We start from the raw sequence: 23,731 nt of genomic DNA on the forward strand, positions 1-23,731 counted from the left end.
GTGTGATATCTTTTTCTGGTTTTGGTATCAGGGTGATGGTGGCCTCATAGAATGAATTTGGGAGTGTTTTTCCCTCTGCAATTTTTTGAAGAGTTTGAGAAGGACAGGTGTTAGATCTTCTCTAAATGTTTGATAGAATTCACTTGTGAAGCCATCTGGTCCTGGACTTTTGTTTGTTGGAAGATTTTTCATCACAGTTTCAATTTCAGTGCTTGTGATTGGTCTGTTCATATTTTCTAATTCTTCCTGGTTCAGTCTTGGAAAATTTTACTTTTCCAAGAATTTGTCCATTTCTTCGTGGTTGTCCATTTTATTGGCATATAGTTGTTTGTAGCAGTCTCTTATAATCTTCTGTATTTCTACAGTGTCAGTTGTGATTTCTCCTTTTTCATTTCTGATTTTATTGATTTGCATCCTCTCCCTTTTTTTCCTCGATGAGTCTGGCTAAGGGTTTAATAGAAGATATAACAATTATAAATGTTTATGCACCCAACATAGGAGCACCTGAATACATAAGACAAATGCTAACAACCATGAAAGGAGAAATTGACAGTAACACAATAATAGTACGGGACTTTAACACCCCACTTACACCAATAGACAGATCATCCAAACAAAATAAATAAGGAAACACAAGTTTTAAATAACACAATAGACCAGATAGATCTAATTGATATTTATAGAACATCCCACCTAAAAGTGGCAGAATACACTTTCTTCTTAAGTGCACATGGAACATTTTCCAGGATAGATCATATCTTGGGTCACAAATCAAGCCTCAGAAAATTGAAATTGTATCAGGCATCTTTTCTGACCACAATGCTACGAGATTGGAAACCAATTACAGGAAAAAAAAACTGTAAAAAACACAAATACATGGAGGCTAAACAGTGTGCTACTAAAAAACCAAGATATCACTGAAAAAATCAAAGAAGAAATAAAAAAATACATAGAAACAAATGACAACGAAAATAAAAAACCAAGAGATCACTGAAAAAATCAAAGAAGAAATAAAAAAATACATAGAAACAAATGACAACGAAAACATGACAACCCAAAGCCTAGGGGATGCAGCAAAAGCATTTCTAAGAGGGATGTTTATAACAATTCAATCTCAAATAAACAATCTAAGCCTACACTTACAACAACTAGAGAAAGAAGAACAAAGAAAACCCCAAATCAGTAGAAGGAAAGAAATCATAAAGATCAGAGCAGAAATAAATGAAATAGAAACAAAGAAAACAATAGCAAAGATCAATAAAACTAAAAGCTGGTTCTTTGAGAAGGTAAACAAAATTGATAAACCCTTAGCCAGACTCATCACATATTCTTAATAGAAGAAACACAAAGGCTATAATACAGTATTTTGAGGAACGTCACGTTTTTAGAGCTTCTAGAATTTTCAAGCTAGGAAGAATTCAAGTCCTAAAAAAATGCAAGGTAATAAACCATACTTCATACTGACTGAAAAAGTTTGGTCTCATAGAAAAAGAAAGCAGACCATGTAAATGTGTGTGTGGACACATGTGTATGAAATCATGCTTATGGGTACCTCAGGTAGGCTGGTCCACAAGACTTGATTTCCAAGGTGGGGGTGGGGAGGACTTACAGATCTATATTATGGCTAGTTGGTGCCACAGGCCACTGCTTTTTCAAATATTTTGATTGTCAGTGGCTGGGGATGAGGAAAGTGGGTGAGCCAGCTGGAGATGGGCACCAAGATGAGCACCTAGTATGAGTAGTAAGAAACCATCAATTGAAGGAAAGGTGCCAAAAAGGCAGCACCATTGTTGGAAGGAGGCAAAGGAGTAGAAAAAAAAATCTTTTTGGAAAGTAAACAAATGCAGTTTCAAAAAGAAGCTAAGGTAGTAACAAAGGCAAGGAGAAGTAGATATTGTATTTTGGTAAAAATGCAGGGATCTCCTAGTGGGTATAGCAGTATATGTACGTTGGGCTACGCCCCTAAGGCCTGCAAACCCTGTATTTGCCCAGCTCAAGACTGAAGGAAGAACCCAAAGACAGGGACAGAGACATCGATGGCTTAATAGATGGGAGATCTTACATACCTTAAGCAGGTCTTGGAGCAACACGCCGCCATGTGTGGCAGACGCTGGACAAGACATGGGAGCAGTCTTCTCTAGCTGAGGGGGAGAAGGAGGCTACAATATATAGGGGGAATTGAAATCAGATTGGCTTATCAGCTACCAGGGAAACCAGCAGCTGGGGCACGTCCCTCATCGCTCCTCAGGTTAATGACCATCACAAGGGTAGGTATTTCCCTTTAATAAGCTAGCAGGTGGAGCCATTCCGGACTACAGGGCAAACACATTCATATGAATAGAACATAGGTGAAGCAGGAATTGTGTTGAGCAGGTCCTCAAAGAGCATGAGAACAGCCATCTTCTGTGGCCTGATCCTACACTCCACCCCTACATATCCTGCACAACCCTTACAGTCTTGGGGGTCCTTATGTCACACACAGCTGTTCTAGACCCCAAACAGTGTTTTTTTTTTTTGCGTTGCTTGAGAACTCGGGTAGGCCTTTTGTAATATCTCCCATCTGTTTTAACGCACTGTAGACAGCACAGGGAACAACAGCTATCATGGTATGTCACTGCTCTGCCCCCTTCCACAGCTAAAGCCAGAAGCCCAAGGTAGTCTTATTATTTTGCCATTGCTACAGGCCCCAACCCAGCCCTCCTGGGTAACTAAGCAAGTCCAATTCACAAGCCTGCTCCTGAGTTAATGTCCCTAAAGTCTGGGTCTGTAATTGTTTAAGGGTGATGGGTCGGGGGAATGCTTGTCTTTTGTAGCTAATCCAGGTTCTTAAGTTTTGTCTATATTCAGCCATCTCTGTGCAATCAGATGAACCGTGAGCGTGGGGCTGCTACTTTTAAACTGGAAAGACCTAGGTTAACACGATATCATCAATATGATGGAAGAGAAAGACATCTCTCATAGTAGACAGCTGCCACAGGGCACCGCTTGCTAGGGGATGGCCACCTTGGGACCACTGCTGCAACTTTCTGTTCCCCGTCCTTGTTTCCTGGCATCTCGGCATTCCCAGGAGTTTCCTCGGCCTCTTGGCTGGCTCTCCTATTGTTGGGTTGCATCCCCCAGGCCCAAGCCTTGTAGTTGCCCAACTTCAAGACCAAAGAAAGAGCCCAGAAACAGTGACACAGACATCAATGGCTTAATAAATGGGGAATCTTACCCATGTGAAACAAGGTCCAAGACCAAACTTTTTCAGTCAGTATGAAGTATGTTTTATTACCTTGCATTTTTTTAGGACTTGAATTCTTCCTAGCTGGAAAATTCTAGAAGCTCTAAGAACTTGATGTTCTTCAGAATACTGTATTATAGGCTTTGTGTTTCTTCTATTAAGAACATGTGATGAGTCTGGCTAAGGGATTATCAATTTTGTGTATCTTCTCAAAGAACCAGCTTTTAGTTTTCTTGATCTTTGCTATTGTTTTCTTCGTTTCTATTTCTTTACTTGATGTGAAATTACTTGTGTTTGATGAGATAATTCATTTCCTATCATTATTTGTCATGAATGTATAATACTTCATTTCTTCACCCAAGGAACAGTTGATCAATAAATATTTGTTGAATGAATAGTCAACATTATAAAACTGAGTGTAATTCTTGTGTAGTCCTGTCGGCTAAGTAGAGCGAATAGACATGGTGCTAAAATCTCCAAGGTGTTAAGGGGAGGGTCACAAAGTCAGAGATGTTCAGATGGAAGAGCATAGTAGGGAGAGGGGCTGTTTCTCTGAGGAACTTCCTGCAGGGTCTCTGCCTATGACTGTTAGTTACATAGGTTACTGTTTGCATCAGAATGTGCAGCTGAGGGTCAAAGGGGACTGAGATCCAGCCTGCACTCTGTTCTTCTTCTCATCAAGGCATGTACCTGAGCATGGGGCTGCCACGGTCCTAAGAAAGAGTAGGTTTGCCTAATCTCAAAGATATTGATGAGCTATTGGCAGCCCAGCTTCCCTGTGCCCGGATTTTTCTCCAGGAGTCATTTATTAGTCATCGGTCAGCTTGTAAATGTTGGAGGGTACATAGGATTACTAATTTTTTCACATGAACACTTCGTGTGTGGAACCCCATGGTGGACCTCCAAGAATTCTTTCTTGCCATGCCCCCATCAGCAGAGGATTGGACTCTTTTCTGTGAACATTGATGGACAGCTTTACATTGTGGATTCAGGGATCCTGGGAAGGCCCGATAAATGATCCCCAGAGGAATCTTACCCTATTTAACAACTGGAGCTTGACATTCCAATTTAATTTGATCTTTTTAGCTCAAGGCATGTTGAAATGAAACAAGTAATTATGAATTATTTTGCTGTCAGCACGTCGCTTTTAGCACCCTGTGGTTATGTATGTCACAGTACTGAGCAGAGAACGTTATGGATTTATCAATACTTGGCTGAGCCATTTCCCTCATCCTAGGGTCTCTGGGTTTTGTCTCAGTTTTGGTAATCTCATTTTCCCCAGTACTTCCTATAGTCTCTGTTACATAGTAGGCCTTCAGCAAATGTTTATTGAATAAATGAAACACCAATGATTCTATCCCATTCCTTGTTCAGTTACTTCAGAAAAATTAAGATTCTGTGTTCATAACCTCACAAATTTATTCTTAAGGTACACTAAAGAAGAATTTGATTTCTGATTTTCTGATCTAGATGCTGGACCCAAATTAGTTCTCTACATCTTCAGATTTATAGATGTCTTATCTCTTGAAATAAAAATCACTTTACAGAAAATGGTTTATGTCATTATCATCTGCTTCTTTCATTTGACTCTGTGTTTATTTTTCAAATGAGCTTTAAGATTCTATTCTAGTAGATATTATTTTCATTGCTTATCTTAATATTTTGGGCATTTGCTCTGGCATTATCCATTAAAATATATCCTCCCCTTGGGACTTCCCTGGCAGTCCAGTGGTTAAGACTCCGTGCTCCCAATGCAGGGGGCACAGGTTCGATCCCTGATCAGGGAACTAAGATCCCACATGCCACATGGTGTGGTCAAAATATAAATATAAATATAAATATATATATATGTGTATCTATATATCCTCCCCTTATATGGAGCAATGGCTAGCAAATGGCTGTTCAGCAAGGACTACATATCTCAGCCCCCGCTGCATCAAGTGGTGGTCACGTGACTAGTTCACACCAATAAAATGTGATCAGAAATGATATCTTCTTCTTCTAGGCCAATATAAAGAGTATACTCCTCCATACTCTTTTTTCCTTTTGACAGTTGGTACAAGGCAACAAGGAGGCTTGTAATCTTTATTGTACCATGGATTCCTTTGGCACACTTTAGAAGCCTCTAGATCCCTTCACAGAATGTTTTTTAAATGTATACAATACTAGAATTTTAAAGGAAACAAATTATAGTGAATATAATTGTCAGAATATTTAGAAAATCAGTGATATAATCTATCTGTGTATACTCGTTATCTATTGCTATATAACAAATTACCCTAAAACTTAGCAGCTTAAAACGTTTTTTTCATGGTTTCTGTGGGTCAGGAGCAGCTTCTGGTCCAGAGTCTTTCAAAAGGCTACATTCAGGGTGACAACTAGGAACACAATCATCTGGAAGCCTGACTGGGGACAGATCCACTGTCAAGCTTGCTCAAGCGGCTGCTGGCCAGCTTCAGTCCTTTGTCACACTGACCTCTCTCCATAGAGTTGCCTCATGTCATGGTAGCATGACCTCCCCCAGAGCAAGTGCTCCGAGAGAGGGCACAGAATCCATTGAATTGTTATAGCCTAATCTCAGAAATGACATCGAATCACTTTTGCCAAACTCTATTCATTGCAAGAGGATTACACAAAGGCATGAGTGCCGGGAAGCTGGGGGCCATCCTAAAGCTGCCTACCACAATGAGTTTTTTGTTTTTGTCTTTGTTTTGTATTAAAATACAAGATCTAGAGGCAGGTCTAATAACCACTGCAACTTTGAAAGAGCGCTGAGTATAAATGATTCTTTGAAAGCTTGGCAACAACAGTGATGATAAAAAAAAATAAATCTGTGATTTCTGTTTGCTACAAAGGTTCAAGTACTGCAAATACTTCTGTAGTTTTTGCCTACATTCATAATTAAAGGAAATGATAAATCTTGGGTCAAAGTTAACAGGATGTAATTTTTCCCGTACAAGTATACCGGCAGCGCTGAATTCTAACCATGAATCCTTTGGTGGACTCTTGAATTCTATCCATGGGCCCTATGAGGCTGGAGAGCCACAGATAGCTTAGGGTTCTGAATCACTGCTTGAGGAAACATTTACCAACCTAACACAATTGTCTTGAACTGTTGAGAGAGAAAAAGCCTCTATTGCACATAAGCAGTTGTATATTTTAGAGTCTATTTCTTACTACAGCCTACCCTAGACTCCCTAGTACATTTGCCAGTTAATTACAATATTATTACTACTTTCTCCATTTTGTCCTTCAACATACACTTTTGAGTAAAATTTCAACTTACCTTTGTGCTAAATTCCATATATGTATCTCTACTGTAGAGCATTCATCTCATTCCACTAACATCTAGTTCACTAACTTAATACGTACCAAAGACATGTGGAGACTAAATTATGTTTTTCCAGTGACTTTTACTCTATTTTTTTCCTCCAGTTTCCAGTTTTATACACCAGACGGTTGCCAACCGGATCCTTATGAATAAATTGTAAATGACCAATAATGATAAATATTTTTATGGCTCTTGCTCCTAAATGATATTTAAGCATGTTGATGAACTTGTTTTCAAACAATGAGCATCTCATCATAGAGGCAACAGATCATCCCATACGCCATTGCCAGAAATATCTCCCTGGAATAAGTAATGGAGACTGAATGTGTCTAGGCAAAGCTACTGGATGGGTTTGTGTTGGCAGAAATTAACCTAGTTACAGTACAATGTTAATGGGTTTTTTTTGTATTTTTTTTGTTTTGTCATGGACATAAAAAAAAAAATAATGGCAAACCACTAGAAAAACAAAGTCAGGTCCATAATTTTACAATCCTTTCTAAAACTGAATTTAAAAACGAGGCAGTGGTGTTAGCTTTTAACCTAACTAGCCAGATCCTAGTATCACAAAATAAATTTTGAAAATAATTGTTTTGCAAAAGATCAAGCCATTTTTAGGCATATATATCATGGTTGGTTGGAATTCAGTATAAAGATTCCTTTTAAATGGAAGCAAACAATATAACATTTATAGTTTTCTCACTGAACTACAGTACTCCCCTTCATTGTTCGAGAAGATTCATTAAGCTGGGACTTCCCTGGTGGTCCAGCGATTAAGAATCCACCTTCCAATGCAGGGGACATGCATTCGATCCCTGGTTGGAGAACTAAGATCCCACATGTTGCAGGGCAACTAAGCCCGCACATCACAACTACTGAGCCTGTGTGCCACAACTAGAGAGTCTGCACTCCACAACTAAGACCTGATGCAGCCAAAAATAAAATAAATAAATATTTTTTTAAAAAAGATACTAGAAATAAATGGGAGAAAAAGTTCATTAAAAAAAAATTCATTAAGCAAAAAAAGCACTATAGGGCATAGAGAAAAAGAAACAAACTCAAAGGCTCTCTCTGGAAGCAATATCCCCCTAGCAGTAATTTTGAGTTAGGTTTATCAAAACGGTGATTTACTAACAAATATTTTATTTTTCTCTATTTAAGTATAGTTTTGGCCCTGATTTATAAGAACCGCATACAAAAGAAGACTCTTTTCTTAGTTCTTAGTTCCTCATTATCTTACACAATTCAAGTAAAATTAAATTATTTAAATTAAAAAAATTATTTTTGTATTATAAAAGTAATGCTTATTGTAGAAATGTTAGAATATATGGAAAAGCAAAGGAAGAAAATTGTTTAAAACTTACCTATAATGTGGGCAACCAAAGAGAATTACAGTATCATTTTGAGCTTTATTCTTCTTGCCTATTTCTGTACAAATATACATATAACTTCTTAAATCAGAGGTTTTTTTAGGGATTTTTATTGTAATCCTCTCTTGGATTAACTAATAGATAAAAGAGACAGTCTTGTCTTTGTACAGTTTTTCAAAATGCTTTCTTATTATTCTCTTTTATTTCTTTGTGATTTTCACTGGGATCAAGGCCATATTATTTTTGCTCTGAAGTTTAGTGATTGTTTTCCTGAGAAGTTATAGCAAAATAAGATCAGTTTTCTTAATTTTTTAGCTTTTAAATTTCTTGTTGTTTACTTCTTACCATTTCCCAGGTGTGGAACAAGTTGATAACTTTCTAGTTACTCTGTTTTAAGGTGGACTTATTCACTTTTGTGTTTGTTTCCACAAATGTACTTTTTTTTTTTTTTTTTTTTGCGGTACGCGGGCCTCTCACCATTGTGGCTTCTCCCATTGCGGAGCCCAGGCTCCGGACGCGCAGGCTCAGCGGCCATGGCTCACGGGCCCAGCCGCTCCGCGGCACGTGGGATCCTCCCGGACCGGGGCACGAACCCGTATCCCCTGAATCGGCAGGTGGACTCGCAACCACTGCGCCACCAGGGAAACCCCACAAATGTACTTTTTTAAGATGTAATTTTACAGTTGAGCAACCATAAAACCTTTGCCTTTTTAAAGCTAAGTTCATACTATTGCTCCAGTTTATTACATCAGGATATTGAAGAGGAAAAGGGTAAAAAAACATGACGAAAACCCCTAACAACTTACAAATACTAACCTTGCCTTCAGAGATAAGCCATTTTCAAACAAAATAAGTGAGCAAATGAACTTCAGCTACAAGGGAAAAAAAACAGGTCTTTTGGGCTCAACGGATATTTCTCCTAAACTACTCAAATACAGACACAATTGTCTCTGCAGTTCTCCAAAAGGTTAGAGCTGCTTAGTAATTTGAAAGACATCCATTCAAACTGCTTCCAAGCATAACCGCTCACGGAATACTCCCCAACAGTGTTTTCTGACCTAATCTCAAACACATCCGGAAGGATGGAGATGACAATCTCCCATTCCAATACGGCAAATTCACAACCAAAAAGTTGTAGAAAGAACATAGGCTTTGAGTCAAACTGAAAAATGTCGGTTTCCTCATCAATAAAATGGAGCTTGAGAATATATTTCTTTGAGGATTGTTTGTGAATATTGAATAAAATTACTAACATGGAATGTGGCACATAGTTATTTAATAGATATCATTCCCTTTTACCTCCATTTTCACCAATCCATCCCCAATCCTTAATGCTAAGGATAACTCTATTTGCTGTTCAAATTGACACCTTTTCGCTTTTCTAGAGAAGCAAAGGAAAGCTAACCACTTAACTATATTTCTTCAAATATTTTAAAGTAACTTCCCCAATCGTTTCTTTGGCTTAAGAGACTTTTTTTTTCCCAGTCATTTTAATAAGATCAGTTTTCTTAATTTTGTAGCTTTTTAATTTCTTGCTGTTTACTTCTTACCATTTCCGAAGTGTGGAATGAGTTGATAACTTTCTGGTTACTCTGTTTTAAGATGGACTTAGTCACTTTTGCCATTTGTTTCCACAGTTCAGGCACTTTCTCCTTGGCTCACTTCTTTCACTCGTCTTCTTAATAGCATTTAGTAAATTATGAACTAATTGGAAGGTTCTGTATACTTTAATTTACGTGGAAAACTCGTTCTCAGTCAAAGAAATAGATAAATTGAGGTAAACTCATGATAAATTTGTTATGAGAATGCTCTATCTGTAATTGCTGTAGTTATGGATACTAACAATTAAACTAACTTTATGATATAATCAAAAACCATATTTCATTATTTTAAGATGTACTTTTTTATTTTTTGCGGTACGCGGGCCTCTCACTGCTGTGGCCTCTCCCGTTGCGGAGCACAGGCTCCGGACGCGCAGGCTCAGCGGCCATGGCTCACGGGCCCAGCCGCTCCGCGGCACGTGGGATCCTCCCGGACCGGGGCGCGAACCCGTGTCCCCTGCATCGGCAGGCGGACTCTCAACCACTGCGCCACCAGGGAAGCCCTAAGATGTACTTTTTTGCACATTTTAACAACTCTAAAACTGAGACGCATATTGTAAGTGAGCAACACTATTCACGAGCAGGATTTTTTTCGTTCTTACTGGTATGAAAATAATAGTGCATCTTAACAACTGGCTTTTTTAGATTTGGTGACGTATACTACAATTATTTTATAGAACAAAGTGTAACATTTTGGTTCTTGTGGTAAATAAATATTTATTGAACATGAGACTCATAATATTAGAAATCAGATAAAGTAGTTAAGGGAAGTCCTTGTCTTTTCCATTAAAGGAAAAAATTTTGTGTTACGTTGAAAAAAAGAAAAAAATTTGTGTTACAGAATGATTATATATGTATATTCTCATTATATAACTAGTTCATTATAAAATTCTAATGCAGTTTTCTTTATGAATGACTACAGGATGGAGAGTTAAACTGTTGGGTCTCTGATAATGCTTGTAGAACATCTAAGGTAATATTCAAGGTAAAATTATTATGAGCCTGTATAAGATCATATAACTTACACTGGAAAGACAAGCCATCTGCAAAGGTGGCCAGAATTCTGCTTACGTGACCTGGATTTATCTCAAGACTCCCAGTAACTTTAAAGCCTAGTTGAAGATTTATTCCCCTTCCTTACATTTGCTCTTTAAATCCTTTCAGTTTCGTGGGGCAAGAGTCAGGCATTTTCATAAACAAAGCATAACCTAAGGTTTGGCGGAATAGAGGATTCAGGTATGGCACTGATAATTTATTTTCTGCCTTGATGAAAAATGTGTCGAGTAACAGACTAAAATATGGCATCCTGATTCATCTAGCTGATTTCATCTACTTTTCAAAATTCTATCATTTTTTGGCATTGACACAATTGCTTATCTCTGGAAAGTTGGAGGGCATATGCCTTCCATGCAGGTAATTCATATATTTATAACTGAGCCATCCTCTCAGAGAGATTATTTAATTCTACTTTCTTTCCCACACCTGTCATTCCATTGTGTATACCCTTAGTGCCTCATTTTTCTTACGTTTTAAACATTTCATTTCCAGTTAATGTGCACACTAAATTCACCCTTGAGCTGTCTAGGCTTGAATGAGGATATCATTACCATATAGTCCCCTTGGACCAGTGAATTGACAATTCTGCTCATCTTGTTACCTCTCGTGTCTTTTCTTACAGCATTTATAAATACACTGACCTGAAACCCCCTCATAGATTTCCATTTCACATCTATCCTTTTGTACACCCTTGTGTAGCACATCATTGTGGCCCAGATCTGGGAACTACTTAGCCTTCCCTAACGTCAGTAGTGTTGTGGTATATGAGATGAGTGGTCCAGGTAAGAGCTAGAGCTGGGTATTCCCAACACTGTCATTGCTGAGAAAGCACAGTACGTCAGGGAGAATGGTAATATTATTACTTACCTTGCGCCTTAATTGCATAAATGAAAAAAAGAAATTTGAAATGACAGAAAACACTACTTAAAATTAAATTACTTACGGTAGAATTATATCATGCATCATTCATCTATCAAGACAATTTAATCATTACTTGGACACTGTGAAATTTCTAAATTTCTTTATTTTGGGGCAATAAGAGAAGTGTTCAGATAAATAAATATATATGTATATGTACACATGCTAGAATATATTGATATATCCTGCTACCTAGAATAAGACATATGGGAACTATTAACCAAGTTGCATATAAGAAGAACAACAGGAGGTCAGGTTGATCTAATGTTACCTCTATTATAAGTGTTTATGTGGTTAAATACTGCTGTGGAAAGAAGGTGGTCTTTAGAGACAGATGGACATTTGATAAAATCTTAATTTTCATGTGACTTTTGGCAAGATGCTTCTCCAAGCTTCAATTTCCTTATTGTTAAAACTGGGACTATATACAGTCAGTTCTGCTGTAATGAAACGTACGTGTTCGTAAGAATTCATGTGCTAGGGTACAGAAATAAACCCACACATGTATAGTCAGTTAATCTATGACAAAGGAGGCAAGAATATACAATGGAGAAAAGACAGCGTCTTTAGCAAGTGGTGTTGGGAAAGCTGGACAGCCGCATGTTAATCAATGAAGTTAGAATACTCCTTCACACCATGCACAAAAGTAAACTCAAAATGGCTTAAAGACTTAAATATAAGACATGACACCATAAAACTCCTAGAAGAGAACATAGGCAAAACATGCTCTGACATAAATCGTAGCATTGTTTTCTTAGGTCAGTCTCCCAAAGCAAAAGAAGTAAAGGCAAAAATAAATAAATGGGACCTAATCAAACATATGATTTTGCACAACAAAGGAAACCATAAACAAAATGAAAAGACAACCTACCGACTGACTGGGAGAAAATATTCGCAAATGATGCAGCTGACAAAGGATTAATTTCCAAAATACACAAACAGCTCAGACAACTCAATATCAAAAAACCTAATAACCCAATCAAAAAATGGGTAGAAGACCGAAACAGACATTTCTCTAAAGACAGAAGGCCAACGGGCACATGAAAATATGCTCAACACTGCTAATTACCAGAGAAATGCAAATCAATCACACCAGTCAGAATGGCCATCATCAGAAAGTCTACAAACAAATTCTGGAGAGGGTGTGGAGAAAAGGGAACCCTTCTGCACTGTTGGTGGGAATGTAAATTGATACAGCCACTATGGAGAACAGTATAGAGGTTCCTTAAAAAACTAAAAATAGAGTTACTATATGATCCAGAAATCCCACTCCTGTGCATATATCCGGAAAAGGTGAAAACTCTAATAAGAAGAGATACACACACCCCAATGTTCATAGCAGCACTATTTACAATAGCCAAGACAGAGAAGCAACCTAAGTGTCCATCAACAGATAAATGGATACAGATGTGATGTGAATATATATATATATATGCACATATACAATAGAATATTACTCAGCCATAAAAAAGAATGAAATATTGCCATTTGCTGCAACATAGATGGACCTAGAGTTTATCATACTAAGTGAAGTAAGTCAGCCAGAAAGACAAATATCATATGATATCAGTTACATGTGGAATCTAAAATATGACATAAATGAACTTATTACAAAACAGAAAGAGACTCACAGCATGGAAAACAATCTTATGGTTACCAAAGGGGAAGAGGGGGAGGGATAAATTAGGAGTTTGGGATTAACAGATACATACTACTATTTATAAAATAGATAAACAACAAGGACCTAATGTGTAGCACAGGGAACTATATTCAATATCCTGCAACAACCTATAACGGAAAAGAATCTGAAAAAGAACGCATATATATATGTATAACTGAATTACTTTGCTGTACATCTGAAACTAACACAACATTGTAAATCAATTATACTACAATAAAATAATTTAAAAAAATAAATGTGCTAGGCAAAATCACAATAAAAACCACTAGGCTTTTGGGAAAAATAGGTTTGGGGTATAATACTCAAAAACTTCATCAGTTACACATGAAAAAAAAAATAGGAACCTAACAAATACGGTAGCAGACTTTTACACATGTTAAGTGGTTAAGAAATACATAAGGGCTTCCCTGGTGGCGCAGTGGTTGAGAGTCCGCCTGCCGATGCAGGGGACGCGGGTTCGTGCCCCGATCCGGGAGGATCCCGCATGCCGCGGAGCGGCTGGGCCCGTGGGCCATGGCCGCTGGGCCTGCGCGCCGTGGCCGCTGGGCCTGCGCGTCCGGAGCCTGTGCTCCACGGCAGGAGAGGCCACAGCAGTGAGAGGCCCGCGTACCACAAAAAAAAAAAAAAAAAAAAAGAAATACATAAATACTAAAATAATATTTTATCTTAAAAATACCTGAAGTTTACTTGTAGAAATGGGTATCAGGAGGGTTGTGAGTTGTTGTCAAGTGGTAGAAGGAGAGTAATCTGAAATCAGAAGGAAAGTTGTAACATGAACGGAGGATGAGTGTGAGTTGAAGTAGCTGGTAGGTGTTGGAGGTGTTTATAGGTTTCAGTATTCCAACCCAGTTCAGTTCAGTGGGGTGTAGTTACTGCATTCATGTAGTAATTCCTGCAGACAAGATTGCACATAAGCATATTCTGTCCTTGTCTTTTTGACTTCACACACTTGAAGCACTTGCTTCACTTGGTCTGGTAGTCAGTCTCCTAGATGGTCACCAATGATCTTCACCTCTTGGTATTTACCCTTTGTGTAGTCTACTTTCACACTGTACCAGGGATTGGTCTGGGTGACCAATAAAATACAGTAGAGTGATGGTGTGCCATTTCTGAGATTAGCTTATAAAACACTGCAGCTTCTGTCTTGGGCTCCCCTTTCTTCCATCATTAACTCTGGGGGAAGCCAGATATAGTATGGGGACACTCAGGGATCCTACAGAGAGGTCCATGTGATGAGGAACTGAGGTTTCCTGCCTACATCCACATGAGTGATTGTGGAGTGAATCTCCAGACTTCAAATGACTGCAGTCTCAGCTGACAGCTTGACTGCAACTTCATTAGAGACCCTAAGCCAGACCCATCCAGATAACCCCTCCCAAATTCCTGACCCACAGCCACTGTGAAATAGTGTCTGTTGTTTAAAGCTGTTAAATTTTGTTATGCAGAGAACTAATACACTTGATTTCATTTATTTCGTACCTCCCTGGCTGTTCTTTCTCAATCTCCTTACTGGTTCCTCCTCCTCTTTTAACAAATCTATAACGGTTGAAATCCTTTGGGGTTCAGTCCTGGGTCATCTCTTGTCTCTCTATATCTGTCATACTATGATTTTAAGTATCATCTTTGTGCTTTATCTCTAAGCTGGAATTCTCCTTTGAACTACAGACCCACATATTCGACTTCATATCTTGCCTCTCTACTTGGACGTTTCACAGACATCTCAAACCTAACATATTAAAAATGGATTTCCTAATTTCCTTTCTTTCTCCCAACCTGTTCATTCTTTCCTTCCCTATCATTCTCTCCAATCTTCCCAATTATTATAACGGTATCAAAATCCAGTTAATTAAGGCCAAAACCTAGATAGCAACACTAATTCCTCTTTCTCTAAACTCCTAATCCAATAAAGCAGCAAGATCTGTCCATCCGTTTCCAAAATAGATTTACAATTATTTACACTTTCCTTTACTCACAATGATCATTGTTACCTCACCTAAACTACTAAAACAGCCTCCTAACTGGTCTCCCTGCCCACTGTCAATCCATTTCTCAGAGATAGCAGCTTGAATGATCTTTTTCAAATAAATCATGTCATACCTCTGATTACAATCTTTCGATAACTTTCTACTGCAGCTGGAATGAAATCCAAGCCACTTATGTAGTTTATAGGCTTTGCATGACCTGCACTTATGTATTTACCCTCATCTTGAACCACCTTCCTCCTGATTCATTATGCTCACTACCATTTTTTCCAATCCAGAAACATAAGGAGACCTTTTCTGCTCCAGGTATTTTGCACAGGTCAGTTTCTCTAACTGGAATATTCTTCCTCCTATTTTTCCTACTCCTTATCTTTTAGTTCTTCCCTTAAATCTTGTCTCCTCACGAGGACTTTCCCGATGAAGCATCCTCTCTAAAGTAAGTCTCCCTCTCATATTCTCTGCCACTTCCTTGCCAGTATCAGACCTTGTATTATGTCTGTTTCCGTGTGTTCTGTCTGTCCCACTTATTAGAGTGGCAGCCTCCTGGAGAGCAGTGTCAATGTTAGTCTTTTATCACCACTCTGTCCCAAGCACCTGGCTCAGTGTCCGTACACTGCACATACTTCATTTTCGTGTGTTAAATGAATGGATGAATGAATGAATGAATAAGTATGTGGTGAAATCCCACCAATTCTTTAAAAGCTAGGCCTTCCCTCTTTCACCACTGGCACTTCTCCCATGAAGTTGTCCTTCTGTTTCCTTTGTTTAGAGAGTTATACCCTATCTCTGCTAGATTTTGAGTTCCAACAGAGAAGTAGCAACGATGTCTTATTCCCATGATATCTGGATGATTATAGGTACTCAATAAATCAGTGGTTCTCAGATTTCAATGTGTGTGCCTGCCCTCACAGATTCTGCCTTAGTAAGTGTGAACAAATTCAGTAAGTGTGTGTAGTGGTTTATTTTTAAAATAAGCAACCCAGGTTATTCTTGTATCACACTTTGAGAAAAAAATGGTACTTCCTGTCAATATCTGTGGTGACTCCTTCTCTACACCAGGCTTACTTTTTAGTTCTCATAAGCAATGAGGGTGAAATTTCAACACCCCAAGAAGTCTGGAGAGCAAAGGGTTATTGTCTCCCTCCCCCAATGTAATATTTCACCATTTTTGGATATCACCATATTTTTTGAGCCCTCTATGTTTTAGCCCTCTGCTTGTGAGGTCAATTGATTTTTTTTTTAAATTGTGTGTGTAGAACTGAGAATTTAGACCTTTTAGGGGACAGACACAGAAATATTTGTCTGCAGTTGTGTAGACAACTGCTTTAAAAGAAAGATGCTTTGCTCCTCTTATAACCTCTCTCAAGGGAGAAATGATTTTTGGTGATGAATTTAATCATAATTCCATTACTACATTTTAAGTAGACTTTCCTCTCTGCTCTTTAGTAGTTACATTAAATAGCCAGCTGGCATAATTTTGGGGCAAAGATTTCTTAGGAAAACTTTGAAAGTATTACATATTCCATTTGTTGCAATAATCTTTCTGAGAAAGATGCACATTAATCTTGGTGGGACTTAGGAACAATGGTTACCAGTTGCACTTTGATATTTTAATTTTTTTTTCAAAATGGAGAAATGAATATTAAGGAACAATACTGTAATAAATAATTCTTGAATAAATAATTTTTGTAATTTTAAATCTTGGGGGAAAACAAAAAACTTTCACATTCTTAGTAGACAAAAGAGGATAGAAAGAGTGGGGGATGGAAAACCCAGTCAACTTGTGTTCACCAGTAGGAAGTGAAATAGATTAGGCAAGGGGAAACATTTATTTCAATAGTACAAATAGGGAAAACTGCCAGACCATTTGGGAAAATGTCTTCATAAACAGAAACTGCCTCTACTCAGAGTATGCAATCGAGGATTCTTGTTTGTGCGCAACAGAAACCAACTCTGGTTAACTCACTCAGAAAAGAAATTTACTGAAAGATATCAGCTAGCTCAAAGTACAATGCACATTTTACCACAACTAAAGAAAAAAAAAAGAATGAATGCAAAGCCTCGGGAAGGATAGGAACAGAGGAGGCAGCAGAAACGATAGCCAACCCCCTCCCCGCAGCCCGCCCCCAGTCTTAATGGAACCTCTGTTGGCCCCATTTCCTCTTTCGCCTGCTGCTCACTACTATAGTTGGGTTAGCAACGTCACTATTCTCAGCGAGTTAGGAGACAGGGACTCCAAATCCCCCCTCAACTTTAATTTCCCCAAATAAGAAAACAGTTCCGATATTGTTCAGCCTAAAAACACAAACAAAATAAAATAAGCAAAACTAGTAGAATGAGGGAGCTTGCCTTAGTGGTCTAGCCTTCCAACCCCATTTTCATTCCTATCTTCTTTGTCCTTTTCAGACATCAAGTCTTCCCGTTCTCCCTTTCAATTATCTTAAACAAAACAAACCAAAACCAAAACCCTAAGGAAAAAGTTTTATAAATATATTTGTGGTAAATTGTCAATGACTTATAAGTTAAAATTAGTTTACTAATTTATTAGATGTAAAATATTTCAGTATTCCTTTTGTATGCATTTATCTTATTTTTTTAAGTGACCTTTTATTTACCAATTGCTTTTAATTAATTTATTTATTTTGGCTGTGTTGCGTTTTAGTTGTGGCATGCAGGATCTTCCGTTGCAGTGTGGGCTCTTCGTTGTGGTGTGTGGGCTTCTCTATAGTTGCGGAATGGAGGTTTTCTCTCTAGCTGTGGCACGAGGGCTCCAGAGCGCATGGGTTCTGTAGTTTGAAGCACGCGAGCTCAGTAGTCGTGGCGCAGGGGCTTAGTTGACCGGAGGCATGAGGGATCTTAGTTCCCCTACAGGGATAGAACCTGCATTCGCTGCATTGGAAGGCTGATTCTTTACCACAGGACCACCAGGGAAGGCCTGCATTTATCTTATTAATAAGGTTAGTCATTTGTTTACAATTTATATTTCTTCTTGGAACAATTTTCTATTTTTATTCAATGTCTTTTTGTTAAATGGGCTCTTGATTTCCCCTGTATGTTTCTCTCCACATTATTTGTATTTTCAACAGGAAACAAGAGAATGGAACAAAGAATGCAACTGTAATGATGGAAATTCAGGTTTTGAAAGTAAAATAAGACAATACAGTGAAGTACATAAAACATGATCTAAATTCAAGATCCTCTAATTTTGGAGGTTGGTAAAAGCCAGTATCACAAATCAAATGGATTTAATTCAAGGGAAGCCTGGACTGCTTTTCATTAAAGGCTTTGTTCCAATGTGTCTTGTCTCCTTTGTTATTACCTCAGGTTATTTGAAAGCACAGTTATACTACCTCAGATTGAAAGGTAACTTCATTTTCAATGCACTTGCAATAGAATTGCAGAGAAAGGCTTAAGATAATATCCTAGCTTGCAAAGCACTCCTGCCAGATTTTTGTGTATTTTGAAAAAATGGATAAGGGCTTTTAGCCCTAAGGGGTCCCCCCTCCCCCTCCTTTACCTGCAGAATAGTAGAGTTTTGTATTGAGCCATCAATGGTTAGGTTTTCTTTTTTTTTTTTCTTTTAATATAGTTTATCCATTCAACATATATTTACTGAGCACCTACTAAATGCTTGGGACTTATCAGTGCACCACATAGGCCAAAGATTACTGTTTCCACATTCTGATGGTGCTGATGGGGTGAGGGGCAGGCTGTACAACAAAACTGAGAATACATCCCATGAAAATCACGTATTTTTTCCAGTTGAGCTGGTATATTGGATCGTGAGGTGAGAACGCCCTAAGCACAGTGTTAAGTTCACAACTAGGGCCCAATACTGGACTGCATTTAACTGACAGAAGACTGGTTGTTAATTACAACTTTGAAATCCTTTAAGGCAGTTTACGTGCCTAAAGAACAAAGTTATAACGATTTTAGGCCCTAAGGAAGTAAGCGCAGCAAAGTATTAATAGAAAACGTGCTCTATGGCTCCTGCTGAAATTCTATCCAAATCAAATGTGGCTTGCCTATTTATAACCTGATTTATATTTTTGGCAGATTAGATTGTGTTTCTCGGCCAGCACAACTGATCCTTAAGCTTCGTGCTCTGCTTTATTTTCATGCTCATGCCAACGTCCCTAGGTTCCGAAGTGGTAATGCTTCAACCACGTCCGAGAAAAAGCAGCATCCTCTGGCGCTAAACCGCCAAGAAGCCTAAGCCGCTTCGGAGCACTGCGGCGTGAACTCCGCTACGGGTGGTAGAGTTGGTGTGACGCCACTCAAAAAAGGGACTTAGATCGTGGCCATTTTTCTACTTTCTAAGTGCGTCTGGCATATTTTCTATCAAAGCAAAAGCAGCACTTCCTGGTTTCCAGTTGGCGTCGGAGAAGAGACTCGGCGCTTCCTGGCGTAGAGAGACGCAGTGTGCGAACAGAGCAGCCCCTTGCCTCCGCGTCTTTTCGTCAGTGTGAGGTTATCTTTTTGTTTCTGGCCTGGTCTGAGTCGGCCCCACAGAGAGCATGGACCAGACGAGCAAAAAGTGGGGGCGACAAAAAAGTCCGGAGGGTTCCCTCAACGCAAGGCAAAGAGGCCAGCGCAGCCAACCGTACGGACCGTCAACCTCAGGGCCGAGCAAAAAGACCCCGCCCGCTATCTACCGCCACCCTGGCGGAGGCTGCAGCTTAAGGCCGGAAGGCGGGGCCGCCAGAGCATCGCGCGAGACCAGCCATGCGACTTCCCAGAAAGCCTCAGGAAACATCTTTTTAGCGGCCAGGGAGCCGGTTTAGGGCGGAGGGGTGGGCGGGGCCTGCCCATATAGTTAGCGGCACCGGAGGCCACGCCCCAAATCGGAAGTGACGGAGAGGAGCTAGCGCGTCGAACATACCTCTATGGTTTTTCTCCTGTGCTTGAGTCGGGAAATGGCCGCGGTGTAGTTACAAGGGAGATAAGTCCCGGGAACCGTGCTTCGGCGTGTCAGGTAGGCCTTGCGTTGCATTCAAATCACTCAAAGGGCAGTGTATGTCGAGGAGGAATGAATATTGTTGAATCTTTTGTTGGTAGTGGTGGGTTGGCGGCGACAGGAGAACCCAGGAGACGTTGCGCCGTTAATTATTCGTTTCCCGGTCAGCTTCCCTCAGGTTTTCGAGGCACTACGGCCCGAAAAGGTGGGGGTGGGGTGAGCAGCGAGAACGGTGTTCGCGCGCGCGCGGCTCCGATCCTGGCTCGATACCCACAGACCGCGCGGCCTTCTTATGCGCTTGCGCAGATCTCTCTCTTCAACCCTTCCCCCATTTCCTCAGCCCGGACCTCTGCGCGCGCCCGACTGAACGCTCGCCTCGCGCACGCGCGCTTCCTCCTCCCTCTCTTCGCCGCCTACGGCCACTGAGGCGGCCTGAGGTACAACTTGTGTTCGCCTCTCCTTCGCTGGAATCGCCACGTTTCTTCCCGGCCTTTGGGGCTTTGATAGGATCACTGACGTGCAGCAAAGTGCCTTGGGTAGGTTAGCTAACCCCTTTCCGCGTCGTTTGAACTCCTTTTCCCCGGCTTCACGCTCTCAGTCGGTTTACGCCTTATTTTGGTTACCTCACTTTGTCTTAGGATCCTGTTCCGCTCTTCAGACCCCGGCATCGCCTCCCCGGTTGCGGGAAAATTTTCTTCGGGGCTAATCTGATTGGGCCCCCCTGGTAACTCTGCTTTGAAGAGAAAGTGCACTCTTGACTGTAGGAGTTGGTGCCTCATCACGGTTTCCTAGTTTGGGCAGCGGGCCTTAGTCGATGGATCTAAGAACGGCCCCGCCACCCCCGGGCCTAAAGGGCAGTTGTGTAGTACCCGCGAAGCCACGTCCTTTCTGCGAGAGTTTTAGCCCCTTGTACCTCGTTAGAAATGTTGCAGCCGTGATTGGTACAGTTGGTGGTATGCATGGAGGGGAGTGGTGAGTTGAGGTTAAGGACTTTGCCCTCATTTTAAGTCCGTAGTTGGCTTTATTTACTTTTAAGGTTTATCTCATCAGAATTAAGCAGCAATACTGGCAGCTACTTTTCGATGTCAAATTTTTTTTTTTATAAAGCATTTTAGGATTGAAAAAACTGAGACTAAAGTTGGAGGCAGATATGACCAAAAATGATGTACAGAGATTAGCTGCTTCAGACTTGTATCATTTTGCAGCAGCGCCTTTAAAATTTTTTTTGGTATTAAGAAGCAAAACAAAATTTCTTATCTCTCAGTGTGAATTTTCCCTCCGATTGGACTGTAGTTGAGAAGAAGGGTTGGGCTGCAGGTCAGACGATAAAGAACCTTTACATAGGAAAAACCGCTACCAGTTTATTTGCATTATTATATGATCCTAGCCAATTTAGGGTAGGTAATCGAATCGAAGGATTGTGTGTCTGAAATAACTCACTTTAGGTGAACAACCTAAAGCCTGTTTACTGATGGCAGTTAGCTTTTTTTTAAAAAATACCACACTTTCACTGATAAATTGTGGTAAACATTGAAATCCCCCTTGATTCAGATAATTAAAATGGTGGCAAAGGAAATTTTTTAGGTAGAGCTGATTCTTGACTTGGAAGAACAATAGTATTTTAGTACTTGGAAATAGACCTGTAAAAACTTGTCACTTGGTAGGCTCAGGTCTAGTTGAGTTTATTGAATGACTATGTGGGCAGCTAGCTCTACTAGATTAACTATGTGAGTCACGACTTACAGAAACGAAGAAAGTCTTTTCAGTTCTACATAGAGCTTTGGATTGGGAGTTTCCAGAAGCTACATTCAAAATCATTAGTTGACCACTAGCTGAATTCTCCTGTGTAATTTACAGTGATTCATTAAATAGCAAGAAGTAGGTAAGGGAATCAAGAAGTCCAACTTATCTCTGGGTAGTAAGTGTAAATGTTTAGGTTATAGTTGTAGGTTAGGAATTTGTTCGTTTTTCAACTCCAGTTTCTTAAACAATGGTCATCAGTATTACGTCGGAGTCTTAAGTATTTAATGTTTTATTTGTCCCCAGGGCTGGAAAAAAACAATCTACAAACATTAATGTAGTAATAATACAGGCTTACATTTGTGTATTATTTTGGAATTTTCAAACACTTGAATTTTACTTGATTCAGTATTTCTCCTTGTACTAGCTGGAGGCCAAAAAAGGTAGAAAACTTTTTAGGGCTACATGAACCAGGGATTGGCACCCCCTGGTCTAGAATGAAGGTATTCTTTATTTTTCTCAGTTTTGTGCGCTTCTTTTTTTTTTTTTTTTTTTTTTTTTAAAGCAGGCTGACAAGGAGCTGGACAAAGAACTAAAAATTTGCAGCTAAACCTATCATTTTTTAAAGCTTTTACTTGTGGAAATTTTCAAGCACAAAGTAGAATAGTGAACTGTTATCTGGGTTAAATAATTATCAGCATTTACCAATTTTAATATTATTTGTTTTTTTCTGTTTTTTTAAAATTTTTATTTTATATTGGCATATAGGTGATTAACAGTGTGTTTCAGGTGTACAGCAAAGTGATTCAGTTATACATGTACATATATTCTTCAAAGTCATTTTTTCTGTAGTGTTTTAAAGCAAAAATTCCTTTTTTATAATGCCATATCAAAAATATCAAACTTAAATATAGTAATCATTTGAAGCAAAATTAATAAACTGCAGTTAAGACTGTCACAGACCAGGTTTACCAGTAATGATAGTTAACATTTGAATGCATACCATGTGCCAGACTTTAAGTTGCTTACATTTATTAGTTCAGTTTGTTAATTTTAAACCTTTGGGTAAGTATCATAATTAACCTTACTTTATAAATGTGGAAACTGAAGCTGGAAGAGATTAAGCTAATTTGTCCAGTGTTGGACAGCTAGTTAATGGTCAAGCCAGAATTTTGAACCTAGTCAGTTGGAGTAAGAGTCATGGAATATTAATTTTAGGATTATTAAAGATGTGAATAGCAATAATTTGTTTACAAAAATTTGGAGCCCAAATTCCCTGAGTATGCTAAAATTAAGACGGCTCAAGTATGCTTGGTAGGGTAACCTAAAGAATCTCTTCTGGAGGAGCTTCAACTTGTGTATTTTGTTGAGCCCAGTTGTCTTTGCTCTTTCCCTCACTTGTGTTCCCCAGTTGTCTTTGCTCTTTCCGTCACTTGTGTTCTAGCTGATCATTATGTATTATTCCATAAATGATAAGCTCTGTTAAGATATTTAAGAACTTTATTTAGTTTTGGACCTGCTGCATGGCTTGAGGGATCTCAGTTCCCTGACCAGGGATTGAACTGGGCCACATCAGTGAAAGCCCAGAATCCTAACCACTAGGCCACCAGGGAACTCTCTTTAAGAACTTTATAAAAAAAAAAAATAAAGCCTGACTCATTCTCTTGTGTTCTTCACTGGTTGGTGAATCATTTGGATAAAGGTGCATGAAGCACTTTATTCTCTGTCTCTTTTTACAGTGTGTTAGTAAGTGATCTTGTTTAGAATAGAGGGAAGATTGATTTGACATATTGAATTATATATGTAGGTTATGGCCACATCAGGCACCTGTCAGGGTATCGGAGAGAGCACAGGAGATCTTGGTCAAATTCTGGA

The 23,731-nt window shown here is 39.2% G+C and overlaps 1 protein-coding gene and 1 long non-coding RNA gene across 5 annotated transcripts in view; one reads left to right on the forward strand and one right to left on the reverse strand.

Moving 5' to 3' along the window:
- Positions 1 to 20,124, reverse strand: LOC129392460 (uncharacterized). The gene is made up of 2 exons (XR_008618336.1): positions 20,042 to 20,124; positions 1 to 444 (listed from the first exon to the last, which is right to left on the reverse strand). It is a non-coding gene; the product is annotated as an uncharacterized lncRNA (long non-coding RNA).
- BCLAF1 (BCL2 associated transcription factor 1) overlaps positions 20,011 to 23,731 on the forward strand; it is a 30,239-nt gene continuing 26,518 nt past the window's right edge. For 3 of the 4 annotated variants that reach the window (XR_448077.3, XM_007112236.3, XM_007112238.3), the window contains exon 1: positions 20,011 to 20,134. The gene's annotated coding sequence lies outside the window, so the exon portion shown is untranslated. Of the gene's footprint in view, positions 20,135 to 20,502; positions 20,653 to 23,731 lie in introns of those variants that run through there. The other variant, XM_007112237.3, reaches the window with a different exon arrangement.

Source organism: Physeter macrocephalus, chromosome 10, assembly GCF_002837175.3.
Source record: "Physeter macrocephalus isolate SW-GA chromosome 10, ASM283717v5, whole genome shotgun sequence".
NCBI lineage: Eukaryota > Metazoa > Chordata > Mammalia > Artiodactyla > Physeteridae > Physeter > Physeter macrocephalus.